Genomic DNA, 24253 nt, shown 5'->3' on the forward strand with positions numbered 1-24253 from the left:
TATCTTTAAGGAAAAACGTATTTAGTGGATGTGTGTGTGGTAGCACTGCAGAGGAGACTGGTGATACTGACGATATATAAGACAAAAGAAGAATGTGTAGTTTAGTCATTTTATAGTGTGTGTATTTGGAAAGGGGGTCGAAAGAGAAAGGAGAAGAGAGAAGAAGAGAAAAATTAAGTGGTCTTTGACACTGCCATTCTAGACTCCAATTTTCTATGGCAATTAATATCTATATTAGTATGGCAATTGCAAGACAACATTCGTTCAATAATAATAATAACAGTTAACATTTTTGAGCACTTGTCAAATGATAGAATGTGTGTAAACATTTTTGAAATATTATTACATCTACTTCTCAACCCTACAAGGTATGCCTTTATAGATGATGAAACTGAAGTCTTAAGGAAGTTAAGTAGGTTGTCAAAGTTCACACAGCTAGTAAATAGCAAAGTTAAATTTAAAAATCCCCTTTATACCACTGTACTATACTAGCCTAATATATTTGTTGGCTGTCATTTAATAAATAATCTAAATTACTTATTAATGTTATTTTTTATAAGAATGAGGGCTTTTTTTAACCCATGTAGATTAAAGGCGGTTTCAGAACAGTAATCAGACTTACATTAGCTTTGTTTCCTTATTTTTAAAATAAGGTTATACTTGATTGCAATCTTCAAGACTCTTTCAAGATCTACCACTAAGTAGTCTAGATTTATACTTTGTAAAACACTCAGCACTAGGAGAGCTGCCATCACTATAATAGGTGCTCATAAAGTATTTGAAAATGGTTGTTTAATAAATGAATAAATCCTCATTTAAGGAAATGAATGTCATAGTATCAACAATCACTGGAGTCTCCATTTGGCTTGAGTAACTTAAAACATTTAAAATGTGCTAAGCTTAGTAGTTTTAAACTTCATAAATGAATGAATCTGAAGAGTATTTTATCAGATGCCTCTTCCAATTCTTTTAAATTATACTACTTTTTAGCTTCCTAATTTTTAGCTTCCTTCTGAGTTCAATTTAATATCTCCAAGTCCACCTAAGATTCCCAGTCCCACCTAACATTTTGAAAAGGCAATAACTCTCAATGATTATGGTATTTCAAATTATATTATTTTTATTATCATTATATTTTGAATCACAAGAATTTTACATAATGAGATATCATTTCAAAATTATCCCAAATAGCAATGCTGAAAATTCCAAACCATTCTCTGTTATGCCAATGTATAACATCTTCACATTTTATCAAATATTTTTAAATCACATAATATTTCCCTAAAAACATTTAGGCATGAATCATTTTATCCAGTACTCTCATAATTCAGTAATGAAAGCTCTCCCAAACTATGCTGACTTGTTAGTCTTATATTCTATCTTTGATTGTGAGAGAAAAATACATTTACAACTTTAAAAATTTCTGACCACTTATTTAGGTTGAATAAGCATGTAGCAAATTCAAAATTGCACAATTTTATTTATTTGTGCCAAAATACAATTCAAAGATAGAAATAAGTGGAAAGTTAGGTGAGAGGTTCTGGGCAGCAACAGGAACAGAAGGACAGAGGTCGTACTCATGACATTCTCTCATAAAGAACAAAGTTTTAAATTTTAGAATAAGTTCTTGAATAAATATTTACCAATAAAGCAGCTACATCTATAACCATATAGATGGATTAACAACTTCTTAGGGTATTTACTATTGTGTGGAAACAGTAGAGGCATCCAAATATGTATGAGTCTTGAAAATTTACAGAAGTTGTGTTACAGAGATCAACCAGCTAATAGTAACTTACAAAAGACTTAAGGCCCTACCTAGGCATTTGTTTAGGCTGGAAGAAATTGAGAAATAGCATATATTTATATACATATATTTATATTTGTATATAAATTTATATTTGTATTTGTATATTTATATTTGTATATAAATTTATATTTATATTTATATATTTATATTTATACAATCATTTATATTTTGCCACTTAGATATATTTTACCATTTGTGAGATACTGTCGACTTCCTTAAATTCAAGAAGCTTTGGTTATAGCTATGTAGAGATTTTTAACTCTAGGAATCACCAAATATTCCCATCTAGCAAGTGTAGCCAGAGTTGAGACACAGCAATAATCCATGAAGAAACAGAGAAGTATGATTCAGTGAAATTGATCATTCTATTACTGTAAGATATTGCAAATACCACAGGACTGAACAGAATATGGATGACAAGCAAATAGAAATGCCAAGTTACAAAGTGGAAAAGGAAGTAGGACCTTGGTGGTCTGTGATGTTTTAGGTCTAGAGAAACCACGGGAGGAGACTGAAGAAGTCAGCAAAACAACGGAAGTATTGTACAGTGTTGCAGGTTGAAGTAGCCTAGTGACTGACCAAGATGGGTACTTTAAGCATAAACACATTGGTTACCCAAGGATTAAACCAGACACACCAAGAAATTATGTTTCTGTCCCCAAAAGCAGAACCCACATAATTCATGGCAGTGAGAAACAAAGTTGACGCTAGATCTCAGTGTCAGAAGACTGACAATGAGGGAGACTGTCCTTAGTAATCAACAACCATAACCGTTTCACAAACTGAAGAGATTTGATATTCATTCTTGCCTATACATCACCAAATTCTGGCAGCTTTCTCATGCCCATAATTAAGTTAAAGGTGCAGCAACACAAGAATCTACCTACATGTAACAGGTCATTTTGGATTGCTGAGGGGGAAATTGCTGGAAGTCTGAGAAAGAGGAGACAGCGCCCTTGTGGATTTCTCTTTGGGTGGCAGCAGCTCCCTTGGTCAATACGAGTTCCTAGGTTCAAAATCAGAGGGATTGACTTTGCTAGTTTACCACACCCATTAGTACTGACACTGCTACTTTGGGAAAATTCTCTACAATTAGAAGCATCTATGTATGATTGCAGTGCTATCAGTTTTTATAGGCTGGTAGTCTTTTCCAGCTCTTTTGGAAGTTTGAAATATACAATAAATTATACATCAGTAAATACATATTCATTATGTAATTATTTGAAAGCATCTGAATGATGCTGAAGTCCTGGGCACTGTTTTAACTTTTTCCCTTTTAAAGATCTGCAGTAATTAATTTTGACATCTTGACTTGCTTTTGCATAGGACCAATGCACAGGCTCAGCTTTCTTCTCTAACAGCTCCTGATAATGTGGGAGACTACTATATTTCAGGAAAAATTTTAGGGAAAGTTTGTTGAGGTTGGGCCATCCAAGTCAAACAGCAGACACTGACATTCAATTATCTGAAAACTTTAAATAACTTCACATTCTAAAAGGCTTCTGATACTATCACACAAATGAAGAAAGTGTTAATTGGCATTAAAAAATTAGAAAGTAGCAGGCCAAGGATCTAGCAGGTCTTTCAGGAATTTAACCTAGTCTGGAACTGATTCCTTATATTTTTACTGGGCCATTTTATTTATCGAAACCTAGGCTCCAAGAAACCTACTTCCTAAGCTGTTTTCTTAGAAATATGCCTATCTTCTGTAAGAAAATCTTTTGGGATGAGAGCTAAGAAAATGAAAGAGAAAGCAGGAATCAGAAAGCAAAAAAGACATAAGTGAATCAAAGAATAAATACAGAATCAGATAAACAAAACAGTTGAAGTCTGGAAAATAAGAAAGCCCAAGCTAAAAGAAAATCTCTTTGCCAATAAAAATCCAAAATAAAACTCCCAAGGCTTATTCTAAGATTCAAACATAAATATTACATCTGTGGCAAGGAGCAGAGCATTATTAAAATTTTAATATTCTAACACAATTTCTCTCTTCTTCCAGAATACCTAATTCCCATTTCTCTTATTACCTGCATTTGAGAAGTACATTTTTTCTAAGTCAATTTACATTTTTATAAAAATGATGTAAAATACCTTTTCTTTTCTTTCTCTCTTTTCTTTTCCTTTTCCTTTTTTTTGAAACAGGCTCTTGCTCTGTTGCCCACACTGGAGTGCAGTGCCACAATCATGGCTCACTGCAGCCTCGATTTCCTGGGCTCAAGTGATCCTCCTGCCTCAGCCTCCAAAGTAGCTGGAACCACAGGTATGCACCACCAAGCCCTGCTAGTTTTTAAAAAGTTGTAAAGACAGGGGTCTCCTTGTGTTGCCCAGGTGGGTCTCAAACTCCTGGGTTCAAATGATTCTCCTACTTCAGCCTCCTGAAATGCTGAGATTATAGGCATGAGTCACTGGGCCTGGCTTAAAATACCTTTTCTTAAACATTTGTTGGAAAAATGTTTTGGAGGAGAGGAGCTTTAAGATAATAAATTGTGTTTATAATCAATCAAAAATTTCCTTTTCAAGTGAATAGATAATACAAGTTAGATGTGTCTACTGGCTATTACATCAAAATGATTAGAGATGGTGAGAGGGTACTTTGGAGGAAGAATACTTGGCTTTGCTTTTCAGTAGTTGCATGATGCCAGGTCTTTCTAATATTTTAGGATTTTTTTTGTAAAATTAGAATAACAGTAAATTCTCATGTTAGGTTTAAATGAGGTAATAATTGCCTACTATCTGACAGGCAGTAAGTGCACAATGAAAGCTAGATGTTAATATTACTATTGTTATTATTATCATTGTTTGTATTATTGACATGGTTAAATAGACAATGCTTTTCTAGAGAAAAAGGATAAGTATATAATTTTGATTCCTCATATTCTCCACTGATTTACCACTGAATCACCACATCAAACACTGTGATTAAAAAGGCAGAAAAACCTGGAATGAGAATGGGGAAAATAAATTTGCCTAGCAACTATTTTACTAATCAATATTTCCAAATTTAATTAATTGTACAGGTAGAGTGAAGCAGTTGAAATTAAGTAAGGCTTTTTTTTCATAAATTGATTGTTTCACTAAAATTTAAGTTCTTTGAGAAACTGTGTGTCTCATGGGACTAAACATGAGACTTACATGGCAAGACATAATGGGACATAGAATGATTGATTGTTTCCCAAATTCAAAATCCTCTCAACACTTTAGTAACATCAAAGTTAAAGGAAAAAAACAAAATCCCCATAATTAAAATTTTATTAGAACTAAGATATTCTCTAATAGAGATTTTTTTTACCTGGTAAAGTATGAAATACTACATGCATCTCCAAATGAATTGCTTCTTTGGTCACATTTGCCTATGAAATTGGGTATATTTAATTTGGCTAACTTTATTTCCTGGGAGTTCTGCTCTAAAAACTTTCTAGAACTGAGAAAAGACATCTATTGAGATGTGAAATAAAATACAGAGAAGAAAGACAATAAAGATAAAATATATTTGAGAATAAAGGCAGGAAAGTAGACTATGATAAGGATGACAAAGAAGATCAAGGCCTAAAGATAAAAGGTCATTTTGTTCCAGACTTCATTCATATTGCATAAGTTAATGGTAAAATTCCAAACCCATCTGTAGGCATATCACAGACATGCCAAAGGATATGGCAGATTTTTAATCAATGGAATTCTAATATGCGTTAAGCTCTATGCTCAAGTTTAGATCATTTCAGATGCAAGATATATTTCCAGCAAGATCTCTTACCAAAAGCAAAACATCTGCTAAGAGCTTTCCATTTTTGCAACACCTTCTTTCAACAGTTTCTATAATTTCCAAAAAAAAATACTAAGCAGAGAATACAGCTAAATGAGAACAGCTGCATGAATTCAGTTTTTGAATCTATTCTTTCATTTCTCCCTTCTGCCCCCATCACAGTTCTTAACATTATGTGGAATAAAAGAGAAAGAAAAAGTAAACACAAGTGAGATTAAGAATGTATTTTATACCAATATCCTTTAAGCTAAATTTTTTGCTCTAATAAAAATAAACAGGACAATTTTAATGAGTCACCAGTTTTCTAACCATTTTATAATTACATAGTTTCCTACATAAAAACCATCTGAAATACATAGTTCCAGTAGATTTTATAGAATAGAGGGAATTTGTAGGTGAGGAAAATGACGTACTTCCTAAGGACCATTTGGCAAGTCATTAACATCTGGGAAGGGATGCTCAGAATTCTTGATTCTCAAGATCATGGCTAAGTTCCTGATTGCTGGTAGAGAAGTTTCATGTGGCTGTCTGCTATGGGCTGAATTGTGTTTCCCCAGAATTGACATGTCCAAGTCTTTAACCCCAGTTAACTCAGAATGTGACTGTATTTGAAAACAGAGCGTCAAAGAAGTAATAAATAAATAAGGTCATTAGAAAGGGCCCTAAGTCAATATGACTGGTGTCCTTATTAGAAGAAAAGATGAGGATACAGCATACTCAGAAGGAAGACCATAGGAAGATTCGGGGAGAAGGTAGCTATCTACAAGTCAAGGAGAAGGGCTTCAGAAGGAACCAGCCCTGCTGATACTTAGACATGATCTCAGACTTTTAGTGTCCAGATCTGTGAGAAGTTTATTTCTGTCGTTTCAGCCTCCCAGTTTGTAGTACTTTGCTATGGCAGCAGTAGCAGGCTGGCACATGTCAGGCTAGTCAATTCTTAGTTTTTTAAAGATCAATGATAGTACATAGCTTAGCCAGATTCTTTATTTTTTTTCTATTTCTATGTTTGATTAATGTATTTCCTAGAAACTGAGTAGAAATAAAAAGAAAAACGAGTTTAGTAGAAGATTTGTTGTGGGGAGATGATTTAAGAAAAAATATCTATTGTTTTCTCTCCTTGAATTCCACCTGGGAAAAGTTAGGTGTTCTCTCCCCTGTACTCCTATCATGGCACTTGAAGTATTATATTATAGCTCTGTTCTGGATTGCGAACAGTATGCAAGTAGGAATTCTTTTTATTTTGTATGTCTATAGATGCCCCCATAGTATCTGGGACAGTCCTAGGACCTCAAACAGCTCTTGACACATACTGGACATTCAGTAAATGTAAAAGGTGTTCCACAAATATTTTGTGAATCAAGGAACACTAAAACAGTGGTAATTTCCCTCTCTTTTTTTACTGATGCAGAAACAGAGTTTAAGTGACTTTCCCAAGATTACCTTAATTTTGGCTTTTGAAGCAGCCCAAGAAACCACATTCTTCGTTTCTTGACTTCCGAATGCTTAATGCAGGCAAAGGAACCTGAAAACAGAGAATCGAGTATCACCTTCATTATTATGACTAGACAAGAATATGATATAGAAGTACAACAACCACTATATCAACCACTAGAGACAGCAGTATAATAACCACTAGAACATGGTATAGTGGTATAACAACCGTAAAATTAAAGAGACAGTCTTAACCAGGCACAGACAAAGATTGATTGGCTGGAGCTCTCACCATGTGAAACATACAGCATGTGGGGATGGGACAGAAAGCCTGTTCCTTGGCAGCTGGGTCCCAAAGAGGGGAGAAAAGATGAGAGGAGGGGGCTTTGAAATGGATGAAAAGCATAAGCCACTTCACTTCTCCTAGAGAGGAGTATGCAAAGGAATAAACAATCAGAAAAGTTGTTCTAGTGAAGTACCCTCTGCAGGAAAAGAAACACCAAAAGCCTAGAGTAGGTGTTTCCCAGCCACCTCCTTTCCAACCAGTTTGGTACGCCCAGCACTCAGACGCAAGGCTTCTGACAATATTTGCCTTCTCAGAGTGACTCAGCAGAATCGAGGATAAAAAGAATGTCAGCCTAACCTGAGTTTGGGCCTCTATCTGGAGTCAAACTGAGGCTATGTAATCATCAGTCTTTCACAAACTTTTTGTAGCCCTAATATAAAAGCTATATTATAAAGCTCCACATTTGGCACATGGTAGAAACCAAATAAATAGTAAAATGTTCATTTTGTAAAAATACTACCAAAAGAAACAACCTTGGAGAATTTCTGATTTGGCACAAACTTGAAAAGGAAGAGATTTGAAAATGAGGGCTGGCATTAAAAGGAATGAGATCATGTCCTTTGCAGGGACATGGATGGAGCTTGAAGCCATTGTCCTCAGCAAACTAACACTGAAACAGAAAAACAAACATTGCATATTGTCATTCACAAGTGGGAGCTGAACAATGAGAACACATGGACACATGGCGGGGAACACCACACACTGGGGCCTGTTGGGGTGGGGGCAAGGAAAGAGAGAGCAACAGGAAAAATAGCTAATGGATGCTGGGCTTAATACTTAGGTGAGGGGTTGTCTCTGCAGTAAACCAACATGGCACACATTTACTTATGTAACAAACCTGCGCATTCTGCACATGTACCCTGGAAATAAAAATAAAAGTGGAAGAAAAACAAAGGAAAAAAAGAGAATGAGGACTGGGAATGAGTGAGATAGAGGTGGAGAGGGAGTAGGGAAAAGAAATATTTTTCCTAAAAGATTTTCAGCTGTATTTGTGCAGCTGCTTTCTGTTTTCAGAAACAAAAAGCAAGAAACATTTGTTCTTTGGGTTATCAAATATTTTTTCCAGTTAGCCCTCAGTACAATAGTAAGGAAATATTGCCTATTACCAGTGGTGTGCTAGCAAATGTTAAACAGCTGGTTCTTAGGGTAGGAGAAACCCTGATTTGTGGTATTTGCTGACTTCTGTGGTATAAATATTCAAACCATGATCCATTTCAAGCTCCTGTATGACATAACTCAGCTCACAAAATTCCTGAGAATTTAACAATCAGCTCTCACAAGTCAGTACAGGCCAAGTTCAGGATACCACTGCCAACAACCAGATATGCCAGGGAGAGGAAAGCTCCACTGCAAAAGGAACAGGTTGCCACCGAAGGTCTCAGCTGTGTAATAAACCAAGTAAAACAAGACTCTGGAGTCTACAGAATTAACCAGGAAACACACAGGTCTCATGCTTTGTTCAGGACATGGACTAAGTTCTGGCACACTTAAGGACCAGATCTAGGCTCAGGCTGTGGGGCAGTCTTATAGCCCCATATGATTTTCCATTTTCAGATGTTTGAGATAGGAAATGATTATAAAAAGTTAGAAGGAGCTACACAGGGACAGAAGCTCTCTCTGCCAAAAATAGTAATATTGATCTCAGTTACTACCTTAATCCTACTAACTAGGAGTTTAGTTATTATTTATCAACTTCTATGTTTGCTGGATGCTAAGAAGAGTTTGACAGAGATAAGGAACTTCCAAGGTAATTAGTACAAATACATACTGAACAGTTCCCCTGACCACCTACTGTGAGTGATAAAACTTATAATTTATATCCAGTGTGTGTAAAATGACTAAATGCAAGCATCTTCCATGTATTAAAGGCTTATATATGCACAGAGGCACAGTATGAAACTTAATTGTAATAGTGCTTTTTTGGTTCTAATTAAGTCAATTGTGGATCTCTTTGTGGGTGCACGTGATTTTCCTTAGGTAGTTAATTAGAGGCTGCCAATTTATACCTGTGTCTGACTGAGCACAATGGAGAGGAGGAAAGATAAATTAAGATTGGAAAAACCTCAGATGGCAGAAGAGATTACAAATGCTATTAAAGATTTAGCAGTATGAGGGCATAATGGGCTGCAAACTTTTTACAGTTCTTGGACATTTGTATACTAAACTACTATTCTTATACTTGGAAACATGATAAAGAATACAGAAGTTAGTTGAGAAGAGAGTTTTCGCCTCCTTGTAATTTGATAATGCACTATCTTCCTAAACAGCAATGGATTTTGTGTGTGCTCCTCTTGCTTAGAATATGGTCAATAAAGTCCTCTTTATTTTTTACAAGTCTTTGTATTTAGCCTTCCTGACATTTACTTTTAGGGATTATTCTACTCTTTCGAATGCCCACCTTCCATCTTTTACATAGGTGCCTTCTAAATTCAAACTTGTCAGAGATTTCCTGTGCCGTTACAAGGACTTATATAGGTGCCTGTGAAGGGACATTTTAAGAGGGTTTAGACTTGTGAGTTCCTTCAGGTCACAGAGTCACACTCATAAAACCTGAGCTTTGGAGCTAAACTGATGGGTTCAGATCGTAACTCCAGCCTGGTTGCCTAAGGATGCTGTAGCAAGTGATTTAACCTCTGAATTGTCATTCTTCTTTTGTGATTTGATGATGATAATATGTTGTGATATAATACCTGTGAATTTTTAAAAAAACATTAAATATTTTTGCTTAACTATGTAAGTACAGCTATAGCTCAGTATCAGGAGCAAAGCAACTGCTCAACAATTATTAATATCCACCCTTCTGTTAAATTTTTCAGTCTATATTTCCACAACCTAGCACTATTCAACCTAGAACTGATAAAATATCTGATATGATAACGACATATCCTTTAATAATCAATTGACAAATCTCTAACAGTCTATTACTTAATATTGCTTAGAAGGAAACCTAAGGTAGTAGTTTCAAATTTGAAGGAGAAAGGGTGTCTGAATGCCTGGGGGGATTTTGCAAAGATAAATCCTCCCCCTCCACAGCCACCTTCAAAGGATCAACATTGATCTAGGATATCAGTTCTACTAGTTGTTTTCTCAGCCCTCTGAGGAAAGAAAAAATTATCAACTAAGCAAGGCAATAATTTATAAGCTATTTTGATTGTAGCAGAATGCAGCTTTTGAGTGTGAAGCTCTGAGTGCTGAAGTTTATGCTACAGCAGAATCATATTCATTAAAGAAGGATCACATATGTCTCCACAAATAATTTATAGATGTTTTTTAATTCAACGTTATTATATTTTCCACTTTTATTATTACCCAAATATCTCTATTAGGTCTCTATCTTCAGGTATTTTCAAGGAAGCATGCATATGTGTGTTTGTGTGTGTGTGTGTGTGTGTGCATGTTTTAATGTATTCTCCTTTCCTGTTCCTTGGATCTGCTTTTTAAACAAAACATTTATGTTTCTGCACTATGGTCAAGTGTCCCAACCCAAGATTTTGTTGCTACCTACCTGATGAGAATATTTAGCATATTAAACTTAAGGCACATTTTATAACTTATATTGTACATTGACATTACCCTTCTCTGAAGATATTAATGTTGCTCTCAAATTTCTTCTTTTATTCTTCTGAGAAGCACTGCTCTGCTCTTTTTATGATATAGCCATTTTATGATATAGCCATTTACAACTATATGGTAAGTTTTACAGTTTTCTCTAGTTATTTTTCTTCATTAATGATTTGAATGCCTTCCCTTCAAATTCTATTTTAAAGTTATTTTGATCAGAACCGTATTTTCCAGCCAAACAATTTCTTTTTAAGTTTATTGTTTGGGTATCCTCAGTGATAATTCAGAATATAAAATTCTGATGTTCTAGGCTCTTCTCAACATTCCCATTTATCTACTAAAGTCACAACCTGAATATAAAAAAGGAAAGAAATTGAAGTCGTCTACTTCCTTCTCATCTTTAACTTTCTAATTGGACTTCAAATTTACCAGAGAAATAAATGAGAAAAGTTCTCACAGTATCATGTAAATCTGCTAACCTGACTAGAAGTCCATTTGTAAAACTAGAGTTTTACAAATTTCCCTGGGCTCTCCAGCAAATCTCAGATATATGTTCAAGGAATACTACGCTCACCTTTTAACAAGTCATTTCAGGACTGAATGCAGAGACCTTTGTGTGCCTCTGCAGGGAAGACGTCTTTTGATGTCAGTACCTGTTCATTCCATTTGCAAGTCCCTGTAAACCTTTCTTATTATTTTCTGATTCTAAAAAACAGACTCAGTGGCTCAGAGCTTCTTTTTCTTCTCCTTAGCCACGTTCTTCCATCCAACAGCCACTTGACACTGGTCTTGATTGTTTTTCATCTTCACGGAGGAAGTTGCTTTTTTTGTTGTTTGTTTGTTTGTTTTTTGTTTTTGTTTTTTGAGACGGAGTCTCGCTCTGTCGCCCAGGCTGGAGTGCAGTGGCGCGATCTCGGCTCACTGCAAGCTCCGCCTCCTGGGTTTACGCCATTCTCCTGCCTCAGCCTCCTGAGTAGCTGGGACTACAGGCGCCCGCCACCGCGCCCGGCTAATTTTTTGTATTTTTAGTAGAGACGGGGTTTCACCGTGTTAGCCAGGATGGTCTCGATCTCCTGACCTTGTGATCCGCCCGCCTCGGCCTCCCAAAGTGCTGGGATTACAGGCGTGAGCCACCGCGCCCGGCCAGGAAGTTGTTTTTATTCTGCCTTTTTGGATTATTTATCACATCCTATCTGGAAGTAAGGTTACTTGCACTTATAAAAAAGCTGCAGCATGGAGGATGGGTCTCCTCTCTTTTATCTGCTTATCTAGCAGGCCGACTTACTCATATTCATAACAGTGGGATTATAAATCTTGGGATTTCTGCCTGAGTCTCTAGCTTATTGGAAGGTTTACCCCACTTGTGAATATTTCTTAAACTTCTGCATAAAAAAGGAAGTGGAAATATGTTTAAATCTCTTGCCTCCCAACCAAAAAAAAAAAAAAAAAAAAAAATCACACCACATACACTGGGGAAAGTATTTGACAGCAGCCAACCACTCCATCAATGCACTGAGGGAAACAGGAAATTTGCCTCTAAAGACTGGTCACTTAAAAATAGATAAGATGTTGCGTTATGCAGTTTATCACTGGCACACAGCCTGGAATCTAAAAGAGATACGGTTGTGGACAACTAACACTTCATTAAAAATTGAAAACATATTACTCACATTAGTGGTGAGTTCCTTTTGAATACTTATCCTGGGTGTATAAATTCTATGATAGTGATCCCACTGAAGCAGACTGGGGTACATTTTGCAAACCAGGGAAATTACGTGTGCTTTTTATGATATTCCACTCTCCCACCCCAGTTACTTATAAGGTAACAATAACCAGGAATTTGAAGCAATGATTTGGAAAGAGCACTTACGGCTCTGAGAATAGCCAGACTAGCAAGGTTACAGACACCTGATTTGCAGATGCTGTTAGATTTTAAAGAAGCTTTTTAAGAGAAGCTTTCTGTTAGTTGACATGCATTGCCAGAGATGTGATTTTTCTCTCTTTTTCTTGGCTACTGTTTTAGGGTTTATACTTGGCATAATCTAATCTGGTATTAGCCAGAAAGAGTACTGAAGAGAGAGACTTTGCACTATGAACTCAACAACAAAATAAAAACAATAGCAGTGTCTCAGGGCTGTTTTCTTTGAGATTTATTGGGCCTTATTAAATTTGGAACCAGTCAAGAAGAATATAACAGCTGTTGTGAATTTCAAACAAAGGCAAAACAGTCTCTTCTCTGTTTTCCTGCTTTGTAGTGTCCCTGTAAGCTGGTGAACTCTCTGGGCAGGATCTGTCTTACTTATGCTTACTCACTGGAAAGCATGTTTACGTATAAAACGTGATATCAGTAAGAAAAATCCAGGAAATTTGTTTTACTTCTCATTTCAGGGCACTTAGGAATAGCTTATAAAAAGGAAGCTGAACTATGAAGCTTACAAAAACTGATTTCCACAAAGCCAAATATTTTGGAGCTGTTTTCCATGGTATTTCTTCTCTCCTCCACGCACCTAAATCTTTACTAAAGAATTCTAAGAACAGATTAAAAATTGTAGGAGTGATATGTAGAGATATCAGTATTAATTTGAGCTTGTGCCTCAGGAAAACTGAAAATGCTAACGCAAGCTCCCGGTTATTTATGTGAAAGCAAAGCCCAGGATGCAATATGACTTTGAAATAGTAAACAAAACAACAGACAAAAAAACCCTCACGGTACAAATTGTTTTTATTTTGAATATTTTTTAAAAAGGGAATATTCGGTATGTGATCTAAGATCAAATGGAACTCACCTATAATTTTAGCAAAAGAACATGTTCTTAATTCTATTAGCACATGTTCCTTTTTAGTAATGTCTTTTCAGCAATAAATTCAAGAAGTTTAGTCTAAATATGAGAAAAATGAGTTTATTTGCCACATGGGGTATCTACAATTGTTTTTAAAAAGGGCAAGAGGACTTGAAGTTACAAGTGGAATCTGACTACAAGAATTAGTACTCTTAAACTGCAAATCAGACCCCGCATATTGTGATGGTAAAAGTAATCAAAGTCATTTCATTAGACTTGTTTTTTAGGAATATTTAGGAGATGTTTTATGTTTGAGTTTATTTTAGTGCAATCCTATGGGTGTTGTGTCATTGTGTCAGTCAGGTTCCAGTCAGAAGACAGACGTCACACCCGTTATTTTATTGTATTTATTTCTCTTTTAATTTTTATTTAAGGTTCAGTGGTACCTGTGGAGGTTCGTTATAGGTAAATCTGCATCGAGGGAGTTTGGAGTAAAGATTATTTTGTCACCCCAGTTATAAGCAAAGTACCAGATAGGTAGTTTTACTATCCTCACCCTCCTCCCAACCTCCATCCTCAAGTAAGCCCCAATGTCTGTTATTCACTTCTTTGTGCCTATGTATTCCGGGATTTAGCTCCCATTATAAGTGAGAATCTGTGGTATTTGGTTTTCTGTTCCTGCATTAGTTTGCTAAGGATAGTGGCCTCCAGCTGCATCCATGTTTCTGCAATGGACATAATCTCATTCTTTCTTATGGCTGCATCATATTCCATGATGTATACGTTCCACCTTTTCTTTATCCAGTCTACCACTGATGGGTGTTTAGGTTGATTCCATGTCTTGGCTATTGTGAAAAGTGCTGCAATGAATATTCATGTGGATATGTCTTTATAATAGAATGATTTACATTCCTTTGGGTGTATACCCAATAATGGGGATTGCTGGGTCGAAAGGTAATTCTGTTTTTAGTTCTTTGAGGAATTGCCATACTACCTTCCACAGGGCCTGAACTAATTTACACTCCCACCAGCAGTGTATAAGCATTCCCTTTTCCCTGCAACCTCACCAGCATGTGTTATTTTGTGACTTTTTAATAGTAGCCATTCTGACTGGTGTTAGATGGTATCTCATTGTGGTTTTGATTTGCATTTCTGTAATGATTAGTGATATTGAGCGTTTTTATATGCTTTTTAATCACTTGCATGTCTTCTTTTGAAAAGTGTCTGTTCATGTCCTTTGCCCACTTTTTAATGTAGTTGTTTCTTGCTTATAAATTTGTTTAAGTTGCTTACAGATACTGATATTAGGTTTTTGTCAGATGCATAATTTGTAAATGTTTTCTCTCATTCTGTAGGTTGTCAGTTTACTTCATTTATAGTTTATTTTGCTGTGTAAAAGCTTTTAAGTTTAATTAGATCCCATTTGCCAATTTTTGCTTTTGAAGATTTAATATAAATAATTTTTAGCCTAGGTATTAGGTAACTGTAAAGTTAAGAAGAGAATGCTGAGGCATCAAAGAAATTGTAATTGCAGGAAGCAGCTACTACCCCTAGGATTGTGGGAGAAAGCAGATGAGGTTAGCATTATTAAAAGTTAGAAGTTTGGAGGAGGAGGGCCACCAGAGAAAGGGGACTAAGAATCTCTGAGGAGGGGCGTCCAGCCATCTGGTATTGATATTGCCAATATTCAGAGGAGAGACCCTGTGTAAGTGGAATCTAGACTTTGAGAAGGGGGCACTTGCCAGCTATGCTGATATCTTTGAGGGTGTTCAATAAAGCTGCTCTGGGGCATTTTGGAGAAACAAAAAAATTAAATACTTGTGCTATTAGAAAAACTTTTGCTTCTAGGGTGAGGAAACATTGCTAGGGTAACAATAACAGACACAGTAAATAAATTCAGAAATAGAAAATGATCAAGAAGGAGCTTGTCTCTTCCTCCTTTCTCCTCCAGCCTCCTACTCTCTGTCTACTCTTTGTCCTACTGTACTCTCTGTCTCTTCAAGTCAAGTCCAACATGAAGTCAAATAACAAAACAGAAATGCAGAAATTGCAAAACAGAAATTTGGCTGTGTGTCCCCACTGAAATCTCAGGTTGAGATGTGATTGCAAGTGTTGGAGTGGGGCCTGGTGGGAGGTAATTGGATCATGGGAGTGGTTTCTAATGGTTTGGCCCCATCCTGCTAGTGCCACCTCATGATAGAGTTCTCACAAGATCTAGTTGTCTGAAGGTGATAGCACCTCTACCTTTGATATCTCTCTCTCTCCTGCTCCACCATGGTAAGACATGCTTGCTTCCCCTTTGCCTTTTGCTATGATTGTAAGTTTCCTGAGGTCTCCCAACCATGCTTCCTGTATAACCTGTGGAATCGCAAGTCAATTAAACCTCTCTTCTTCATAAATTACTTAGTCCCGGGTAGTTCTTTATAGAAGTGTGACAATGGACTAATTCAGGGATATAAAAATAAAACGCCTTACTTTTTATCCAGATAATGACCAGATGGCTCTAAAGTTTAGTTTTATTATATTTAAGAAAGAAAACACATTTTTACAGAGCCAAAAGTGGGCATATAGCCAGAAGTTACAGAATAGTTTGGGAATTTTCTATACTTACACTGTTTATATCTAAAGTTGCAGGATACTCTGTCTTCTTGATAGATATACTTCTACTGGCAGAATAAAATCATCTTGAAATGATATGACAGATGCTCGACAATTCAGTCACACACAGAGGTTCACACTCCAAAAGCAATCATAGAAACTTAAAGCGTGATTCATGCTCAAAGATTGTAAATATCCCCCGATTTTGTGACTGTATTTCCAGCAAATAACTCTGCAATTCTTCAGTATCCATGGTTCCATTGATTGTAGGAAAGTTTAGCAATGAAAATGAATGGAATCTCCAATGGGAACTGGCCCAATTCGCATGAACCATTCAAGTGTGAATGTACTCACTTCCTAGAACAAATCAGCAATGTTCTTGTATTTTTCCCTTCAGTCAACTTTATTGTGTTGAACTACTCTATCATATTGGTAGAAAATAAAATTTTGTGAACCATTGGTGAGCCAACATGTTGGAGGTCTCAGAGATATCTGTTTCTAAAAAGTATCTGATCTGAGAAAGCAGCTCAATGAATCTCTACATCAAGTTTCAGTGAGTGTGTCACTTATTAAACTATTGCCTCTCAGCATCAAAACCACGTGGCCATATTCAACATTGGGATGCTCAGGCTGGGGACAGAGAGCCAAATCATATCATTCCACCCCTGGCTCCTTCCAAATCTGATGTCCATCTCATATTTCAAAACACAATCATGCCTTCTCAACAGTCCCCATCAACAGTGATTCACAGGACCACAGACCATCTCAAACTTCTAAGGCTAGACAGGTTTCAGAATTCAGAAGCTTTCTGATTTCAGGAAAATACTGTGGCAGATATATTCAAATGATATTTACTGAGATCAATATAGTTATGTGTCAATGCACACTAAATTAGGATTCATTACCTTTTATTACCAGATGAGTTACAAGGAAACGTTTTAATTTTTGGAACATGTAAGGTTTGGGAATTATGAATAAAGGTTTCAGACTTGTATGTTATTGGCCATTGTCATAAATAAACTACCTACATATCAAAAAATTGCTATTTCCAATCATGTAACTTTTTTGACTTCAAAGTCAAAGAAAATTTTATAAATGTAATTTTTTTTATATACTTTAAGTTCTAGGGTACATGTGCACAAGGTGCAGGTTTGTTACATATGTATACATGTGCCATGTTGGTGTGCTGCACCCATTAACTCGTCGTTTACATTAGATATATCTCCTAATGGTATCCCTCCCCACTCTCCCCAGCCCACGACAGGCCCAGGGATGTGGTGTTTCCCTTCTTCTGTCCAAGTGTTCTCATTGTTCAATTCCCACCTATGACTGAGAACATGGGGTGTTTGATTTTCTGTTCTTGTAACTGTTTGCTGAGGATGATGGTTTCCAGCTGCATCCATGTCCCTACAAAGGACACAAACTCATCCTTTTTTATGGCTGCATAGTATTGCATGTTGTATATGTGCCAAATTATCTTAATCCAGTCTGTCATTGATGGACATTTGGGTTGCTTCCAAATCTTTGCTATTGTGAATAGTGCTGCAATAAACATACTTGTGCATGTGTCTTTATAGTACAGTGATTTATAATTCTTTGGATATATACCCAGTAATGGGATGGCTGGGTCAAATGGTATTTCTAGTTCTACATGCTTGACTAATTGCCACACTGTCTTCCACAATGGTTGAACTAGTTTACATTCCCAACAACAGTGTAAAAGTGTTCCTATTTCTCCACATCCTCTCCAGCACCTGTTGTTTCCTGAATTTTTAGTGATCGCCATTCTAACTGGTGTGAGATGGTATCTCATTGTGGTTTTGATTTGAATTTCTCTGATGGCCAGTGATGACGAGCATTTTTTCATGTGTCTGTTGGCTGCATAATGTCTTCTTTTAAGATATGTCTGTTCATATCCTTTGCCCACTTTTTGATGTTGTTTTTTTCTTGTAAATTTGTTTGAGTTCTTTGTCGGTTCTAGATATTAGCCCTTTGTCAGATGAGTAGATTGCAAACATTTTCTCCCATTCTGTAGGTTGCCTGTTCACTCTGATGATAGTTTCTTTTGCTGTGCAGAAGCTCTTTAATTTAATAAGATCCCATGTGTCAATTTTTGCTTTTGTTGCCATTGCTTTTGGTGTTTTAGACATGAAGTCCTTGCCCATGCCTATGTCCTGAATGGGATTGCCTAGGTTTTGTTCTGTGGTTTTTATGGTTTTAGGTCTAACATTTAAGTCTCTAATCCATCTTGAATTATTTCTCGTATAAGGTATAAGGAAGGGATCTAGTTTCAGCTTTCTACATATGGCTAGCCAGTTGTTCCAGCACCATTTATTAAATAGGGGATCCTTTCCTCATGTCTTGTTTTTGTCAGGTTTGTCAAAGATCAGACGGTCGTAGATGTGTGGTATTATTTCTGAGGGCTCTGTCCTGTTCCATTGGTCTATATCTCTGTTTTGGTACCAGTACCATGCCTTTTTTTTTTTGGTTACTGTAGCCTTGTAGTATAATTTGAAGCCAGGTAGCATGATGCCTCCAGCTTTGTTCTTTTGGCTTAGGATTTTCTTGACAATGCGGGCTCTTTTTTGGTTCCATATGAACTTTAAAGTAGTTTTTTCCAATTCTGTGAAGAAAGTCAATGGTATGGCATTGAATCAGTAAATTATCTTGAGCAGTATGGCCATTTTCACGATATTGATTCTTCGAAACCGTGAGCATGGAATGTTCTTCCATTTGTTTGTGTCCTTTTTTATTTCATTGAGCAGTGGTCTGTAGTTCTCCTTGAAAAGGTCCTTCACATCCCTTGTAAGTTGGATTCCTAGGTATTTTATTCTCTTTGAAGCAATTGTGAATGGGAGTTCACTCATGATTTGGCTCTCTGTTTGTCTGTTATTGGTGTACAACAATGCTTGTGATTTTTGCACATTGATTTTGTATCCTGAGACTGCTGAAGTTGCTTATCAGCTTAAGGAGATTTTGGGCTGAGACGATGGGGTTTTCTAAATATACAATCATGTCATCTGCAAACAGGGACAATTTCACTTCCTCTTTTCCTAATCGAATACCCTTTATTTCTTTCTCCTGCCTGATTGCCCTGGCCAGAACTTCCAACACTATGTTGAATAGGAGTGGTGAGAGAGGGCATCCCTGTCTTGTGCCAGTTTTCAAAGGGAATGCTTCCAGTTTTTGCCCATTCAGTATGATATTGGCTGTGGGTTTGTCATAAATAGCTCATTATTTTGAGATACGTTCCATCAATACCAAATTTATTGAGAGCTTTTAGCATGAAGGACTGTCGAATTTTGTCAAAGGTCTTTTTTGCATCTATTCAGATAATCATGTGGTTTTTTTATTTGGTTCTGTTTACATGCTGGCTTACGTTTATTGATTTGCGTATGTTGAACCAGTCTTGCATCCCAGGTATGAAACCCACCTGATCATGGTGGATAAGCTTTTTGATGTGCTGCTGGATTCGCTTTGCCAGTATTTTATTGAGGATTTTTGCATCGATGTTCATCAGGGATATTGGTCTAAAATTGTCTTTTTTTGTTGTATCTCTGCCAGGCTTTGGTATCAGGATGATGTTGGCCTCATAAAATGAGTTAAGGAGGATTCCCTCTTTTTCTGTTGATTGGAATAGTTTCAGAAGGAATGGTACCAGTTCCTCCTTGTACCTCTGGTAGAATTTGGCTGTGAATCCATCTGGTCCAGGTTTTTTTTTGGTTGGTAGTCTATTAATTATTGCCTCAATTTCAGAGCCTTTTATTGTCTATTCAGGGATTCAACTTCTTCCTGGGTTAGTCTTGGGGTAGTGTAAGTGTCCAGGAATTTATCCATTTCTTCCAGGCTTTCTAGTTTATTTGCATAGAGGTGTGTATAGTATTCTCTGATGGTAGTTTGTATTTCTGTGGGGTCGGTGGTGATATCCCCTTTATCATTTTTTATTGTGTCTACTTGATTCTTTTCTCTTTTCTTCTTTATTAGTCTTGTTGGCGGTCTATCAATTTTGTTGATCTTTTCAAAAAACAAGCTCCTGGATTCATTGATTTTATGAAGGGTTTTTTGTGTCTCTATCTCCTTCAGTTCTGCTCTGATCTTAGTTATTTCTTGCCTTCTGCTAGCTTTTGAATGTGTTTGCTCTTGCTTCTCTCGTTCTTTTAATTGTGATGTTAAGGTGTCAATTTTAGATCTTTCCTGCTTTCTCTTGTGGGCATTTAGTGCTATAAATTTCCCTCTACACACTGCTTTAAATGTGTCCCAGAGATTCTGGTATGTTGTATCTTTGTTCTTATTGGTTTCAAAGAATATCTTTATTTCTGCCTTCATTTCGTTATGTACCCAGTAGTCATTCAGGAGCAGATTGTTCAATCTCCACGTAGTTGAGTGGTTTTGAGAGAGTTTCTTAATACTGAGTTCTAGTTTGATTGCACTGTGGTCTAAGAGACAGTTTGTTATAATTTCTGTTCCTTTACATTTGCTGAAGAGTGCTTTACTTCCAACTATGTGGACAATTCTGGAATAAGTGCTATGTGGTGCTGAGAAGAATGTATATTCTGTTGATTAGGGGTGGAGAGTTCTGTAGATGTCTATTAGGTCTGCTTGGTGCAGAGCTAAGTTCAATTCCTGGATATCCTTATTAACTTTCTGTCTCGTTGATCTGTATAATGTTAACAGTGGAGTATTAAAGTCTCCCATTACTATTGTGTGGAAGTCTAAGTCTCTTTGTAAGTCTCCAATGACTTGCTTTATGAATCTGGGTTCTCCTGTATTGGGTGCATATATATTTAGGATAGTTAGCTCTTCTTGTTGAATTGATCCCTTTACCATTATGTAATGGCCTTCTTTGTCTCTTTTGATCCTTGTTCGTTTAAAATCTGTTTTGCCAGAGACTAGGATTTCAACCCCTGCCTTTTTTTGTTTTCCATTTTCTTGGTAGATCTTCCTCCATCCCTCTATTTTGAGCCTATATGTGTCTCTGGACGTGAGATGTGTTTCCTGAATACAGCACACTGATGGGTCTTGACTCTATCCAATTTTCCAGTCTGTGTCTTTTAATTGGAGCATTTAGCCCTTTTACATAATGTAATTTTTAATTAAAATCTGTAGCATGTTTGTATGTGAAAGGGGAAGTTAGTTGAGAGTCAAATATATGAAAAAAGTAAAAGTAATAGATGTTTTAAGAACATGAAAAATGAAGAGGAGGGAGTTTTATCTATTTTTTCTTTCAACTAGAATTTACTAAGTGACTTCTACATGCCAGAATTATGCCAAATGTAGACATTCCCAAGAGAAATAAAGCATAGTTCTTATCATCTAGAAGCCATTAATATAGCTTTAAAATGCAATAAAGTATACAAAATAATCCTACAATAAAAATTCATAAAAGTACAGTAGAACAGAAAAAAGGAAGTAATTGCTTCTTTTCCAGAAAAGAGTCAAAACATTTCATTGACAAGAAGATGCTTGAAAAATAAGTAGCTATTTTTCAGGTTGGGATTGGGGAAACTGAAAGGAAGGAGAAGATTACTTTTAGACAGAGGAACAATTTGAGCTCATGCACATGGTTGTGAGACTATGAGTCACAAGAAATGTTTTAACAGCCTAGATGGAGTTATTTTAATCAGTATCTGTACAAAAAGCTTTGAAGTGCCTACTATGTGCCATATGCTATGTGCTATGGTGGTTATTGGGCACGTGTTTTCCTGGAGCACTTAAAATGTGACTAATACAACTAAATGAATTTTTATTTTTAAAATGCTTAATTCACTTAACAATAGCAGACACATTATATTTTAGCAAATAACATGTTTTTATTAAATAAATTGCTTTTCAAACCACCTGGAGAAATCCCAGTCCAGGATTATTGCTATCATTCTGGTTTATGCATGTACCAGTTGCTCAAAGTACCCCTGCTCCAGCTTAAACTTTCAACCTTTCCTGAAAAACTGGATTTAGGCTATTGGATCTGTCACACACTAAGGTGACTGTAGTTTTGCCAGCTCCCCTGGGGAAACACCTAGTGTGTTGTGGTGTATAAAAGACCAGGACCAGGCCAGATTCCTTAGTTCAAGTTACACTCCAAAACTCCCCAGGGGATCAAGATGAAGTTAGACTTCACTTGGAACCATTCTTACTTAACTTTTAAACCCTTTCCAACTTGCTTTCTCCACTCTTTTACAGTTTTCTCTTAAGCATACTCCCTTAATAATTCTCTTGCTCCCAAATGCCCATCTCAAAGCTTACTGCTAGTAAATCCAACCAAAGAAAATGTGTGAAATTTGGTATAGCTACAGGCGATCCAAGAGGAGATGTTAGATTAATAGCTGGATCTTAATTTGCATGCCCAGAAATGAGATCTGGGCTTGAGATACAAATTAAGTCAGTCAAGTAACCATGAAAATTTGGCATTTAAATTTAGGAGAATTTATGGCATCTTTTGACAAATTTGCAAAAGACAAAGAGAAGATGGAACCCCAATAAAAAGTTGTTAGGTAAAGAAAAAAGAGCTAACAAAGGAGAATGAAGAGTGACAAATGAAACGGGTAAAGAATCAGAAGATGATAGTAGAATAAGAAAGTTAAAGAGGGATATTTTCAAAAGGAAGGTGTGGTCAATGTTACAAGTACAGTTGGGTGGTCAGATAACAGACAATCCAAACAACAATGAACAGAGAAGGCACTATTGGATAAGGAAACATGCCGGTTATTGGTGGCATTTTTAAAGGTAGGCAAATACTGTTTGCAGGAAAAGGTTTTGGAGAAATTGACCATTTAGGGAGGAGAGAAGTGGAGTATAGGAGATTGATTCCATAGAAAGAGATCTCAAATGTGGAAAAAAAAAAAAAAAGAGTATATAACAAAATGAGTCACAGTTTTTAAGAAAATCAGGAGATTTGGGATCCAGAGCACAATACTATACTGAAACAGAGCCCAACGGAAAATCATGACTCAAGGAAAAGTATAGATTTGGTGGTGGGAAAATTGGGGAGACTCCTCTGTTGGCTATTTTAATGATATATGAGAGGAAATTAGTAGCTGACAGCAGTGTACAGGAGGGCACAAGAGAGGTTTGAGTAAAGATGAAATTTAAAAGATTTGGAAGGTGATTCTACTCTCAAAGTTAACAAAATTGTCCAACAGTATGCAATGCCAATTTGAGATCTGAATTAATGTGCTAATCAAGTAAAATCAGTTTGTCTGGTAGTGTGTTGGTATGATTAATCTATGTTGGGTATTTTCTAAGAAAGTCCAAACACAGGAAATGAGGAGTAGGAATAAAAATAGGAAAAGGGAAAAAAAGAAATAAAAATCAATGTAAATCAATTTATGATAGTATAGGGAAAAAAATTGAGCTATTTCATATTGTATGACTTATATTTTCCCCGTGAGGGAATAAGTGGTCTAAAAATTGTTAAATGAATTCCATTATTAATATGAAAGAATAGATTATTGCTAAAATAATTTTATAATTAATGTTAATAAAATGAAACATACTGACAATATAATGTAAAATAAAAGGGGTAAAGCACGGCTGCTTATATAGTTAGAACTCCTTTATTTAGCATATGTATAGATAAAGAACTAGAAGAAAATACACCAAAATGTTTACTGAATGATGGGATTTTATACTTTGCATTTTTATCTATGTTTCTGGAAACTCTTGCTGCATTAAAACTTACCCACAATTTAATGGTATAAAACAACAACCATTTGATTATACTCATGATCCTATGGGTCAGAAATTTTGGAAAGGCACATCAGTGGTGGCTAGTATCTGCTCCATAATATCAGGTACCTCATGTGAGGAGACTTGAACAATTACAGGTGTCTGGGATGTGTTGCCTAGGTCTGTATTTCTGGGTCCTTGCTATGATTTGATTGCACATAATCCTCCAAAATTCATTTGTTAAAACTTAATACAGAATGTGATAATATTAAGAGTTGGAGTCCTTTGGATAGTAATTTAAG

Source organism: Macaca mulatta, chromosome 7 (genome assembly GCF_049350105.2).
Source record: "Macaca mulatta isolate MMU2019108-1 chromosome 7, T2T-MMU8v2.0, whole genome shotgun sequence".
NCBI lineage: Eukaryota > Metazoa > Chordata > Mammalia > Primates > Cercopithecidae > Macaca > Macaca mulatta.